We start from the raw sequence: 13,609 nt of genomic DNA on the forward strand, positions 1-13,609 counted from the left end.
GTTCTTCTCGGTTCCCACTGCCGCAGTCTCCGTTCGGACTCATGCATTCTCCTGTGATGATGGCAACAGCAGTTAGCCTTCTGAGTTACTTCTTTGCCCCCAAATTTCTTAAACCAATTCAATTTCTACAGTCCTCCAAGTAAATATTCTAAAACATAGATCTGATCTTGTTTGGACATCTTCATTTTTTACATTCTTAACATATTTAAACTCCAGGGCATTGCAGAGGAGGGACTCTATGCCCCATATCTTTGTTGTGGCCGCTCTTTTACATGTTAGGAAACCCTGTTGGTTAAAATCTACCCCACTTGCCCAGCCTCAGGCCTTGTGCCCTACAGTGTCTGCTCACCTGACTATCCTACCTCTCCCACTTTCTTCACTTGTCTTCCAACTCAGCCATGAACACTCTACAGGGGGATACCCTGATCACATTGTTGTAATCATCTCCTAATTTCTGAGTGTGTTCAAGGAGAGCTGTGTCTTTATCTCTAGACGCCTCTAGCATCTGGCCAAAGTATGTGCTTGTACTTTTGAATGAACTTCAGATAAACATGAGATGGGTGTTCAATCAAGAGAAGTGGGAAAAACATTTTTTAATTATATTTTATCGATTACACTATTACATTTGTCTTAATTTTCCCCCCTTTGCCCCCCTCCACCCAGTGCCCGCACCTCCCGAAGGCAATCCCTCCACCATTGTTCATGTTCACGAGTGTAAGTTCTTTGGCTACTCCACTTCCTATGCTGCACTTTACATCCCATGGCTGTTCCGTAACTACCTACTTGTCCTTCTTAATCCCCTCAAGTCTTCACCCATTCCCCCATACACACCTCCCATCTGGCAACAATCTGGTAACTAACTTCTTTCCTCTTGCTGTTTTCAAGATTCTCTCTTTATCTTTAACCTTTGACCTTTTAAAATGATGCGTCTTGCAGTGGGACTCTTTGCATCCATCATAACTGGGACTTTCTGTGCTTCCTGCACTTGCATGTGTATTTCCTTTACCACATTAGGGAAGTTGTCTTTCACTGTTTTTTTCAGATAGATTTCCAATTTCTTGCTCTTTCTCTTCTCCTTCTGGCACACTTATGATGAGAATGTTGGACCTCTTGAAGTTGTCCCAGAGGCTGCTTCCGCTATCCTCATTTTGTTTGGATTCTTTTTTCTTCTTGCTCTGATTGGTTGGATTTTGGTTCTTTATGTTCCAAAGCATGGATCTCATTCTTGGCCTCATCCACTCTACTGTTGTTTCCCTGTAAACTGTTCTGTATTTCCGTTAATGACTCCTTTGTTTCTGACTGGGTCTTTTTTATGCTGCAGAGATCCTCACTCAGTTCCTTGAGCATCCTTATGAATAGTGTTTTGAACTCTGCATGTGATAGACTGCTTATCTCCATTTCATTTAGCTCTTTTTCTACAGTTTTGTTCTGTTCATTCATGTGGGCCATGTTTCTTTGTCTCCTCATCTTGGCAGCCTCCCTGTGGTTGTTTCTACATATTAGGTAGAGCTGCTTTGACTCCATGTCTTGGTAGTGTGGCCTCATGTAGTAGGTGTCCTATAGGGTCCAGTGGCACAGCCACCCCTATTACCCAAGCTGGCTACTCAAGGTGCACCCTTTGTGTGGAATGAATACACCCTCCTCTTGTAGTTGAGCCTTGGTTGCTGTTGGCAGATCAATGGGAGGGATTTACCCAGGCCAGTCAGCTACATGGACTGGCTGTGACCACTGAAAACCAGTGTTTACCATCCATGGAGGGTCAGCTGTGCAGGGGCAGGGTGGTGGTGCTCTGATGTGTTCTGTGGCTGTTCACTGGGTGTGCTGGCCTTGGGGTTTCCCAGGTGGTGCCCGCCAAGGTCAGCCCCCACCTGTGTTTTGCCCAGGACACTCTGCCTGAGCTATGAAGCAATCTGAGAAGGTTGATACTCATGCTGGGCTTGCAGATTCCCAGCCTGAAGCCAAAATGTGAATCCAGTCTGGCTGCTGCTAGGCCTCACTAAAGCCAGCTGTGGCTTGGTTGATAGGATTTAGGAACCTAGACCAGCCATTTACAAGGAAAAGCTGCTTGGGTAGGCCCAAAAGTTGGGTGGGGCAGAGCCTCTAGGGAACTCCAAGGCAGTTCAAACAATGTTAGCCAGGTTGATGGAATCCCAGATATGGCACCAGCTTGCCAGCTCTTTGGCGGAAGGGTTTAGCAAAAGGACAATGGTCTCTGCTCACCTTGATGCCAGACCCTTTAGTTTCTCCCTGTATACCACTGGTGCCTTTCAAGCTGCCACCCTGGTACTGGAGCTCAGGTGAGTCAGTAACTGAGTCCATGTGTGGGTTCTTTAAGAGGAACTGCTTGTGGCTCCAGGAGTTTCTTCCACTGACTCAATCTCCATTGATTTTTGCAGCAGAAGTTGTGGGGACTTATCTTCCTAGCACTGGAACCCTGGGCTGGGGGTCCTGGTGTGGGTCTGGGACTCCATGCTCCCGAGATATCCCTCCAAAATTTTTAACCACATGGGTATGGGAGCAGCCTGACCTGCATCTGCACCCATCCTACCAGTCAGGATGGATGTGGTTTCTTTAATTCCTTAGTTGTGAGGCTTTCATTCAAAGCCTCGATTTTGTGGTGTCAGTCTTCCAATTAGCTCAATTTCTGACATTTCTGAGTAAAGGTTCTTCTATATTTTAGTTGCAATTTTGATGAGATTGTGCAAAGAGGCAAGCCATGTCTGCCTACTCACCCCCCATCTTAGAGAAGTGGGAAAATTGGAAATAGATGGTGAGATTTCCTGTACACCATGGTTACCTTTTAACATGACTTAAAAGGAAGACTGAAAAAAAATACATTGGATGTATAGACCACACAATTTTCTTTATCCAGTTACCTACTGAAGGACACTTTGGTTGTTTCTATGTCTTGGTCACAGTGAATAATGCATAGAGCTGCATATATCTTTGCAAATAAACTTGAGGTTCAAATTTGGGGGGCAGATACCTAGAAGGATTGCTGGGTTATATGGTAACTATTCTTAATTTTTTGAGGGACCTCCATACTGTTTTCCATAGTGGCTATACCAGTTTACTGACCCACCAGCAATGAACAAGGGTTCCTTTTTCGACCTCTCTAACACTTACTACTACTTGTGTTGTTGATAATAGCCATTCTAACAAATATGAGGTGGTATCTCCTTGCAGTTTTGTTTCACATTTTCCTAATAGCTAGTAAAATTTAGCATCTTTTCATATATATGTGGCCATTTGTATGTCTTCTTGGGAGTAGTGTCTGTTCAGGTCCTCTGACCATTTTTTAATTGGATTGTTCATTTAGTGTTGAGTGTTGTGAGTTCTTTATGTGGCATTTTATATATTAACACTCTGTCAGCACTGTTGTTTGTGAATATCATCTCCCATTCAGTTGGTTTGCCCTTCTGTTGATGGTTTCTTTTGCTGTGCAGAAGCTTTTTAACTTGATATAGTCCCATTCATTTATTTTTGCCTTTACTTCCCTTGCCTTTGGGGTCAAATTCATAAAACATTTTCTAAGACCAATGGAACACTACTCAGCCATAAGAAAAAATGAAATACTGCCATTTGCAATGACATAGATGGACCTTGAGAATATTATGCTAAGCAAAATAAACCAGTCTGAAACAGGTAAGAACCATATTATTTCACTCATATCTGGATATAAAACTGAAACTCATAGACACAGACAACAGTATGATGGTTACCAGAGGGTGAAGGAGAGTAGGGGGCTAGTAAAGGGTAAAAGGGGTCAAATATACGATGACAGAAGATGATTTGACTTTGGGTGGTGGGCACACGATGCAATACACAGATCGTGTATCATAGAAATGCAAACATGAAACTATAAAATCTTATGGACCAACATCACCCCAATACATTTAATTTTTTTTAATAAAATTAAAAAAATATTAACTCTCAACCTCCACTCCATAGTCCCCAATAAAGAGTGCATTATTGTTGCTGTTTTGTCAATGAGATGTCCAAGTCTGGGAGCTCACTCAGGGTTACAGAGGTGTAAAGGCAGAGCCTGGATTCAGACCATTCTGCCTCCAAAAAGGATACAACGTGCCCTTTTGCCCTGAGTTCTTCTCCTAGTGCTGTGCATTCCTGGAAGGCATGACTATGTTTAACAAGTATTTGTACACATCTCACAGTGCTTTATACATTATCAATCTTCAAAATGTATTCAGAATTCTAAACCTGTAGCAACCTCATATCAGTTAGGAATAGGTTCAAATGCACATAACAGAAGATTCAACTAACAGAAGCTCAGAGAAATAAGGGTTTGTTTTGTCCACATGACAATGTTTTGCTCACATGGAGGTAGGTGGCTGGAGTGAGGACAGATGATTCAGAAACGAAGGTTCCCCAGTCATGTAAAAAAATGGGTGACTCACTTGGAATGTTTGCCTACTGAACTATTCAATCTTCCAAACCCAGTTGTGCTATAATAAAGAATTTGTCTTATCTTTGTCCAGGATTCCTAGCACGGAGCTCCTGAAGGTCTTGGAATTTCCTGAGTGATATCGTTTTATGCAAATGAGGTGACTCGTGGCAAGACCCTAGGAAAAGGCTGATTGATCACCAGAGAGTCCAACTACATAATTAGAGGGTTGAAACTTCTGGCCAGTTTCGCCCCTCTGGGGAGGGTAGGGGGGCTAGAGAATAGTTCAGTCATATGGCCAATGATACAGTCAATCATGCTTATATAATGAAACCCTGGTTTTTAGTTCAGTAAAAACCCTGGACACCAAAGCTCAGTGGAGCTTCGTGGTTGGTGAGCACATCAGTGTGCTGGAAGAGTGACAGCTATGCCCTGACTCCATGCAGAGGGCACAGAAGCCCTGCATCCCTCCCATACCTCATTGAAAGGGTAAAGTCAGCCCCATTGCTATTGTGGCACCATTGCTGAGCAGGCCTGTGACCTTGTGAAATGTGACTGCCATTTTACTCTTCTGAGCTTCTGTCCCCAGAACTGGAAATTACTGGAAAGCAAGAACAGTTCCCTATAGCCACAGGCAGAAGATAACAATAGAACAAACTGGGGCCTCGGGTTACAGCAGCAACCCACACCCTTTTTTAATCCATTTATAATCCAATAAAAGCTCAAACCTCCACCCCTCAACACTGGGGTGTCTCTCCACACCATGGCTCTCTTTCTTAGAGAGTGAATGAAAACTTTATTCTCTACACTTTCTTCTCTTTGTGAATTCTTTCACAGCCAGCGTCACCGACCATCCTAACACTCATCCTATGTGTCTCCTGTATAATGAAACTGTAATCTTAAGTATAATACCAAAAAAAGAAAAGATACATTGGTATGAAGAAGAATGTTTGGGTATTTCAATAAAATAGTACCTATTTAATAAAGGTGTTATGAAGTCTATATCGAATTAAATAAATACAAATCAAATGGTTAGACCAGTGACTGGCACATAGCAAATGTTATAAAAATGCTATTACCACTAAGCACTATACATATATAATTGCATTTACTGTTTACAATCCAATAGTAAGGTAGTTGTTATTATGGTCATTTAACAGATGAGGCAAACAGGTTTGAGGAGGCTAGTGAATTGGGCCAACATCACTTACCTAGAATATTGGAGGAGGTTACCTTGACTCAATCTGTGACTGGCTCCTGAGTAGCACTTTTTTAAAAAAATTAAACTCTTTATTTTGAAATCATTGTAGCTAAGCAATACTTTCAGCCATGATTGAATAGTGATTTCTTTAAGAAATACAAGTTAAAAAAAGACAAATTTAAACTGCAATTTCTTGATCAAATATGCATTTTCTCTCTCTCACACACACACACACATCTTAGTTCACAGTTCTAACCTGCTGAAACAGGCCAGTCTTAACTCGATTCTCCTTTGTCCTATGCCCAGGAGTGAACACGGATATCCCAATGTCACCTGGTCACAGGCCCAGCTCAGAGAGTGATAGGTTGGTCACCTGCTAAATAACAAGCTGATTTCGTTTTTAAATAATCACATATAAAGTAGTACAGAAATAGCCTTTCTTTTTCTATATTAAAACCAAAAAGCCCTGCATAAATAAGGCAGTTTCTGCAAGTATTGGGGTCTAGAGTTCTTTTCTTAGCTTTGCCTTCACAAGCGACAACAGAGGAGCTATTATTCTTGAATATCTACTATGTTCTTTTCCTTTGTATGTTATCTCATGTAACCCTTTTACCAACCCTGCAAGGTAAATATTATTATTCTTGTTTTTACAGATAAAACTGAGGCTCATGGAGGACAAGTGACCTATCCTACGGTCACACTTGGAAATTTAGCAACAAACCTTTGCTAAACTTCATGTGGTTCCAAAACCTTCGCTGTTTCCACCCCACTCAGCTCTCTTAGACAAACGCATATTCAAATGCAGTCTCTTCCTCTTTGCTAACTGTATGACCACGGTCTGGTTAATCAGCTCCGTGGTTCTAAGTCTCCTGAGCTCTTACGTGGGGAATACGCTGACGTTCCATGAAACAACCAGTACAGGCCTCACACTATTTGGTGATTGGTAAATTATTATTAGGTTCTTCCTTAATATTTGCATTTATTTCTAGATTTAGAGATAAACACTTAGTTAACAATAGAAAAATGATGTTAAGGATAGACTTTTAGCTCCACAGTACAGGTGACATATTTTAACTTTTCCTAAGGTGTTAGTCTCCTCTGGCTGCCCTAACAACACAATATAGACTCTGTGCCTCAAACAACGGGAATTTCTTTTTCTCAGTTTTAGAGGCTGAAAGTCCAAGATCAAGGTGTTGGCAAGTTTGTTTGTTTGTTTTCTGAGGTCTCTCTCCTTGGCTTATAGATGGCCACATTCCAACTGTATCCTCGCATGGTTTTGCCTGTGTGCATGAGCCCCTGGTCTCTTCCTGTCTGTTCGAATTTCCTCTTCTTACAAAGACAGATCAGAGTAGGGCCTAACAGCTTCATGATAACCACCTCTTTAAAGGCCCTGCCTTCAAATACAGTCATATTCTCCGGTCCTAGGGGTTAGGCTTCTAAATGGATGAATTTGGGGAGGGACACAACTCATCTCATAACAGGTTTTCCAATTTGGAAATGGATGTCTGTTTATTGACTAAACTATATTGGGAAACCTTAAAAATGCGTTAATGATTGAGCCAGACTTATGACTTGTGATTGATAAGGCATCACATTCCTGTGGATGCAAGAAGTGGAACACAAGAGAAATGGGAAAAGAATCGAGTGGTCACGGTTTCAGCTGCCAAATGGTCACATGGCAGTGACAGGGGGTGGAAGTGGGAGAAAAAAATTCCCTCTTGAAGGTGACCTGAGGACTGAGAGAGAGGAACCTCTGAATAATTGCCACGCCCTGTGATCCCACACTGTGTGGCATCAGTTGTGAACAACTGCCGTGAAGTGACGTCTATTTCATATGTCAAACATATATAATTTGTACAGTTTATTCAACAAATATCTGGGGGGCTCCCAAGCTATGTCCTGCACTAGGACATGAAGACAGGCAGTAAATAAAACAAATGGTCCCACCCAATAGAGCTTGTAACCTAAGCTGGCGGGGGCGGTAGACAATAATTTGGACACAGGCAGGGACATAGGAGTGTGAGTCAGAAAGACTTAATGGAGTGAGGTGGAGTGAGGAGAGAGAAGGCTCCTGTAGGAAGCACTGTTTCTGTTGCATCTTGACAGATGTTTAGGAGCAGTCCAGAGGGGAGGGGAAACGGTAGTGCAAACTTTTAGAAGCTTATTGTGTAGCCATTGAAGAGACTTTTTATTTTTTACTTTTTTGAAGGAAGAGTTGTTGTAACACACGATTTTCCATGTTTCATAAATTCATACAGTTTTATATGGTAGGTAATTTAATAGCCCTTATATATTAAGGTCAGAAAAAATTCATCAGTGAATCTATTTTTGGTTCCGAGAGTTAGAATACGTCACAGAAAACCAGATTCAGACTTCTAGAATCTGTGACTTTGAAGTCAGGGGAATTTTCCCTCATACAGGCTGATGAGATCGAGCTATCTGTGCATCTACCAATCAGATCCTCTGTTCTCTCTTGTGTTACATTAGGGCCCAGGTTAATAGGAAAGCCCATATATCTCTCTAAGGAAGCTGTTTGATCTCCCTTCCCCAACCCCCTGCCTACCTCCTCTTCTCTTGTTTCTCTCTCTCCCTCCTTCCACCCCCATACTTTTTGTAAGCCAGGCTTAGAATTCCTTGCAAATAGGAAACAAAGAATGGGAGCAGGTCAGGGAAGAACTGGTTGTTCTAGGGAATCTCTAGCAGTTCGGTCCACTGTTCCCAGGGAATACATTTTATGCTCTCTTTCTGAAGAGAATTGATGGGATTTATCAATACTGAAATCTACCCCCCTCTGGAAAAGATGGTGGCATAGGCAGATATGGCTTCCCTCTTCACACAACCACATCAAAACTACAACTAAAATATAGAAGAACCTTCACTCAGAAATGTCAGAAATTGAGCTAATTGGAAGACTGACACCACAAAATCGAGGCTTTGAATGAAAGCCTCACAACTAAGGAATTAAAGAAACCACATCCATCCTGACTGGTAAGAGGGGCACAGATGCTGATCTGGCTGGTCCCACACCCATGTGGGTATAAAAATTCAGGTGGGATATCTCAGGAGCATGGAGTCCCAGACCCACACCAGGACCCCCAGCCCAGGGTTCCAGTGCTAGGAAGATAAGTTCCCACAACTTCTGCTGCAAAAATCAATGGAGATTGAGTCAGTGGAAGAAACTCCTGGAGCCACAAGCAGTTCCTCTTAAAGAACCCACACATGGACACAGCTACTCAGACTCACTCCCTCTGAGCTCCAGTACCAGGGTGGCAGCTTGAAAGGCACCAGTGGTATACAGGGAGAAACTAAAGTGTCTGGCATCAAGGTGAGCAGAGGCCATTGTCCTTTTGCTAAACCCTTCCCCCAAAGAGCTGGCAAGCTGGTGCCATATCTGAGATTCCATCAACCTGGCTAACACTGAACTCCACCAACCTGGCTAACACTGTTTGAGTTCCCTGGAGGCTCTGCCCCACCCAACTTTTGGGCCTACCCAAGCAGCTTTTCCTTGTAAATGGCTGGTCTAGGTTCCTAAATCCTATCAACCAAGCCACAGCTGGCTTTAGTGAGCCCTAGCAACAGCCAGATTAGATTCACATTTTGGCTTCAGGCTGGGAATCTGCAAGCCCAGCGTGTGCATCAACCTTCTCAGATTGCTTCATAGCTCAGGCAGAGTGTCCTGGGCAAAACACAGGTGGGGGCTGACCTTGGTGGGCACCACCTGGGAAACCCCAAGGCCAGCACACCCAGTGAACAGCCACAGAACACATCAGAGCACCACCACCCTGCCCCTGCACAGCTGATCTTCCGTGGATGGTAAACGCTGGTTTTCAGTGGTCACAGCCAGTCCATGTAGCTGACTGGCCTGGGTAAATTCCTCCCATTGATCTGCCAACAGCAACCAAGGCTCAACTACAAGAGGAGGGTGTATTCATTCCACACAAAGGGTGCACCTTGAGTAGCCAGCTTGGGTAATAGGGGTGGCTGTGCCACTGGACCCTATAGGACACCTATTACATGAGGCCACACTACCAAGACATGGAGTCAAAGCGGCTCTACCTAATATGTAGAAATGATCACAGGGAGGCTGCCAAGATGAGGAGAAAAAGAAACATGGCCAACATGAAAGAACAGAACAAAACTGTAGAAAAAGAGCTAAATGAAATGGAGATAAGCAGTCTATCACATGCAGAGTTCAAAACACTATTCATAAGGATGCTCAAGGAACTGAGTGAGGGCCTCTGCAGCATAAAAAAGACCCAGTCAGAAACAAAGGAGTCACTAACGGAAATACAGAACAGTTTACAGGGAAACAACAGTAGAGTGGATGAGGCCAAGAATCAGATCCATGCTTTGGAACATAAAGAACCAAAAACCAACCAATCAGAGCAAGAAGAAAGAAGAATCCAAACAAAATGAGGATAGTGGAAGCAGCCTCTGGGACAACTTCAAGAGGTCCAACATTCTCATCATAAGGGTGCCAGAAGGAGAAGAGAAAGAGCAAGAAATTGGAAATCTATCTGAAAAAATAGTGAAAGACGAATTCCCTAATTTGGTGAAGGAAATACACATGCAAGTGCAGGAAGAACAGAAAGTCCCAAACAAGGTGGACAGAAAGAGTCCCACTACAAGACGCATCATTTTAAAAGGTCAAAGGTTAAAGAGAAAGAGAATCTTAAAAGCAGCAAGACAAAAGAAGTTAGTTACCACAGGGGAGTTCTCATAAGACTGTCAGCTCAAAAGAAACTTTGCAGAAGGGAATGGCAAAATGTATTCAAAGTCAGGAAAGAGATTTAATGGGATTTATGGGGACCTACAGCCAAGATTACTCTACCCAGCAAAGCTATCACTTAAAATTGAAAGGCAAATAAAGAGTTTCCCACACAAGAAAAAATTAAAGGATTTCATCATTGCCAAACCATTATTACATGAAATGTTAAAGGAACTTATTTAATGAAAAGAAGATCAAAACTATGAACAATAAAATGGCAAAAAATATGTATCTAGCTACAATGGAATCTAAAAAACAAAGTAAGCAAATAAGAACAGAGAACCATGGATACAGAGAGCATTTTGATGGTTGCCAGATAGGAGAGGAGTGGGGGGGCAAATGGGTGATAGAGGCGAGGGGATTAAGAAGTTCAAATAGGCAGTTAAGGCATAACCATGGGGTTGTAAAGTACAGGGTAGGAAATAGAGCAGTCAAAAAACCCACACGCAGGACCCATGGACATGAACTGTGGTGGTGGGATTGCCTGAGGGAGTGGGGGGAGCTGCGTGGAGAGGGATATGGGGGGGAGAAATCAGGACAACTGTAATAGCATAATCAATAAAATATAATTAAAAAAAGAAAGGAAGTTACCCCGAAACCTCACATTAGACTCAGAAGAGGAGTATATTGTGATATTTAAGGTTACAGTGTCTTGACATGGTTAAATAGATGTACTTTAGTTTCCTGGAGCATGTTTCCAAAACATTGGTAAAGATGGTGATGATAATGAAGATGGTAGTTATTAAGGGCTTGCTCTATAATAGGCATTATAGTTAGAGGTTTACACACAGTATCTCTTTTAGTCCCTAATGTAGTGCTATGAGGTTAGAACTACTATTTCTTCTGGTTTACAGAAGAGGAAAGTGAGGCTCAGAGATGTTTAGTCAATTTATCCAACTTCACACCATCCGTGAATGGCCGAGCTGGCCAATGTGACACACACAGCCTGTGTGCTGTCACTGTATCATTCTGCCGTGCACTTGAGAGTCTCCCAAATTGTATGATGCTCATTATCTCCTAGCAGTTTTTTTCTGATTTGTGGTAGAATTGAGTAACATTTCCAGAAGACATTATTGATATATTTAGGTAATTTTTAGAACTCTGTGGTAGGAATTAGATCCTGGGCATTGAGTAACGGTATGGTTCGGTGGTGCTGAGTACCCAGATTTTTCTGGATTGAGTTTTAGAAAGAAAAAGGGAAACATAAGTCTTCGTAAAAGGAAAGAGCAGTAGAGATGGGATCCCAACTTACCCACCATGCAAGTCACTTAATCTTTCTCAGGTTAGTTGTACACAACTTGAGATGGGCTAATCGTTTTTATAATAATTTCAACAGGAGGGTTAAGTGATAAGATGGGTGTGAGACTGTCCAGCACAGTACCAGGAGGATCATTAAGTGTTCGATCCCAGGAAGCTCCTGGCAAAGTTGGAGCACATTTCAAAAGACTGGATTTTAGCAGAAGGATTGGAGGAAGGGGAATAAAATGAAACCCCAGAGTCTTTGAAAGGGTTTCCTGGTAATTCTTACGTGAAAGCAACAGGAAAAAAAACACACACTAGAAAATGTGAATGATTGTGAGCAGTGAGTAATATCAAATTCAAATCTGACCATAAACAGGTGAACATGATCTCGGTTGGTACTGTGAACTAGCAGATGGCAGTCAGACAGGGATATGGCCGGGTAAGCGCGTCACTTGTATTAAAGACAGAGATCTGAGAACAAGGCCAGGGGAGTAGAAAGTACATGCATAGTGTCATTTCAACTGAACAGAAAAGCATGAGAAAAATACTTAACTTACTTACTGTCAGAAAATACTTAACTTACTTACTTACTGTTATCGTCTCTGACGATAGATGAAGTGAAAAAGGAATAGTATAACTGTATTAAATTTGAATCCAAAAGGAAGAACTGATTTGTATACTGAGACTACATAATAAATTTGGCATCTTGGTATTCATATTGGCCAAAGAAAAAAAACGCTGAAATTGGAAATCATCTTTCAACAGTCAGATTATAGAATAGTCAGAGAAAATATGAGAATGATATCATGAATAGAGATCAATAAAAAGAAACATTATTGGAAATATTTGTGAGGTTTGCAATAATAAAGTTCTAATTTACAACTGAAAGTGACCACTCTTACAGGTACAAATTTGGAAAGTATTCTAAAATAAAAAATCCAATAAGGAAAACAGTAATTAGTTCCTGGACAGGAGGCTGGTGACATAAGCTTGGACTCACTTATTCATTAACTAAGGCCAGTGTTCAATCGGTAGTGTAAACTCCAGTTCACACCTGGCATCTGCTCAGATTGTGCAGGGTCTGTGCTGTGCCAGTTAATGCTTTGAATGTTAGCAGTGCATTAAACTGATATTTACATGATACTGATCATGTGCTTGGGTCAGTAATATGCCCTGGGGTAATACTAGTGTACCTGCTTTCACGGAGCTTACCTCCTGGTCGAAGGAGACAGAAAAAATAATTATTGCAGGGAGTGTGGTAAGAGATACAAAAACAATAAAAAAACAGGATTGAGGTAGAGTGACAAGGGTGGCAGAAAAAGAAAGATTCTATGATTTCTAGCAGTGAACAGAAGCCCCTGAGGAAGGGACATTGAGTTGAGAAGGGAACAAGAAAGAGCCATCTGTGTGAAGACTGGTAGAAAAATAAGAAGAAATACGCAAGATTTGAAGAAGAGTTTTATGGTGATCATTCTGTCACGAACTGAGATTTCAAAATCATGGGGCAGGCAGTAAAAATGGTCTTTAAAATAGGTGAAGTAAGACAAAGTCACAACAAACATATGAAATATATTTACATACATACATATTTATGTATATATAAATATATAATATATAAAATATAAATATATATGTAAATGTGGAGAGGAGCTAGAGTAGCCAATATAACAGATAATAGTGAATATTTAAGTATCCATACTTCTATGCTGCTATTTTGTTTGTAGTCTTTTTATCCAGGAGAGCATTATTTGAACTGGAGATCACAAAAACTTTGGAAGATTTAAAGGCTCACCTGGATACTTTTAAAATGAGTTAATTATCAATCCACACAGTCTTTCACCCCTAAGCATTCTCTTTTGTGATTGAAAAGCTGCTGTGAACAAACTCGGAGGAGACGTGACTATTGCCTGAAGCCCAGAAATGAGCAAATGGCTGTTTTCAAAAGACGGGTCAAGACGAGAGTTAGGGCGGGGTGGGGGGGGGGGCGGGGGTAGGG

This window comes from Desmodus rotundus, chromosome 9 (genome assembly GCF_022682495.2).
Source record: "Desmodus rotundus isolate HL8 chromosome 9, HLdesRot8A.1, whole genome shotgun sequence".
NCBI lineage: Eukaryota > Metazoa > Chordata > Mammalia > Chiroptera > Phyllostomidae > Desmodus > Desmodus rotundus.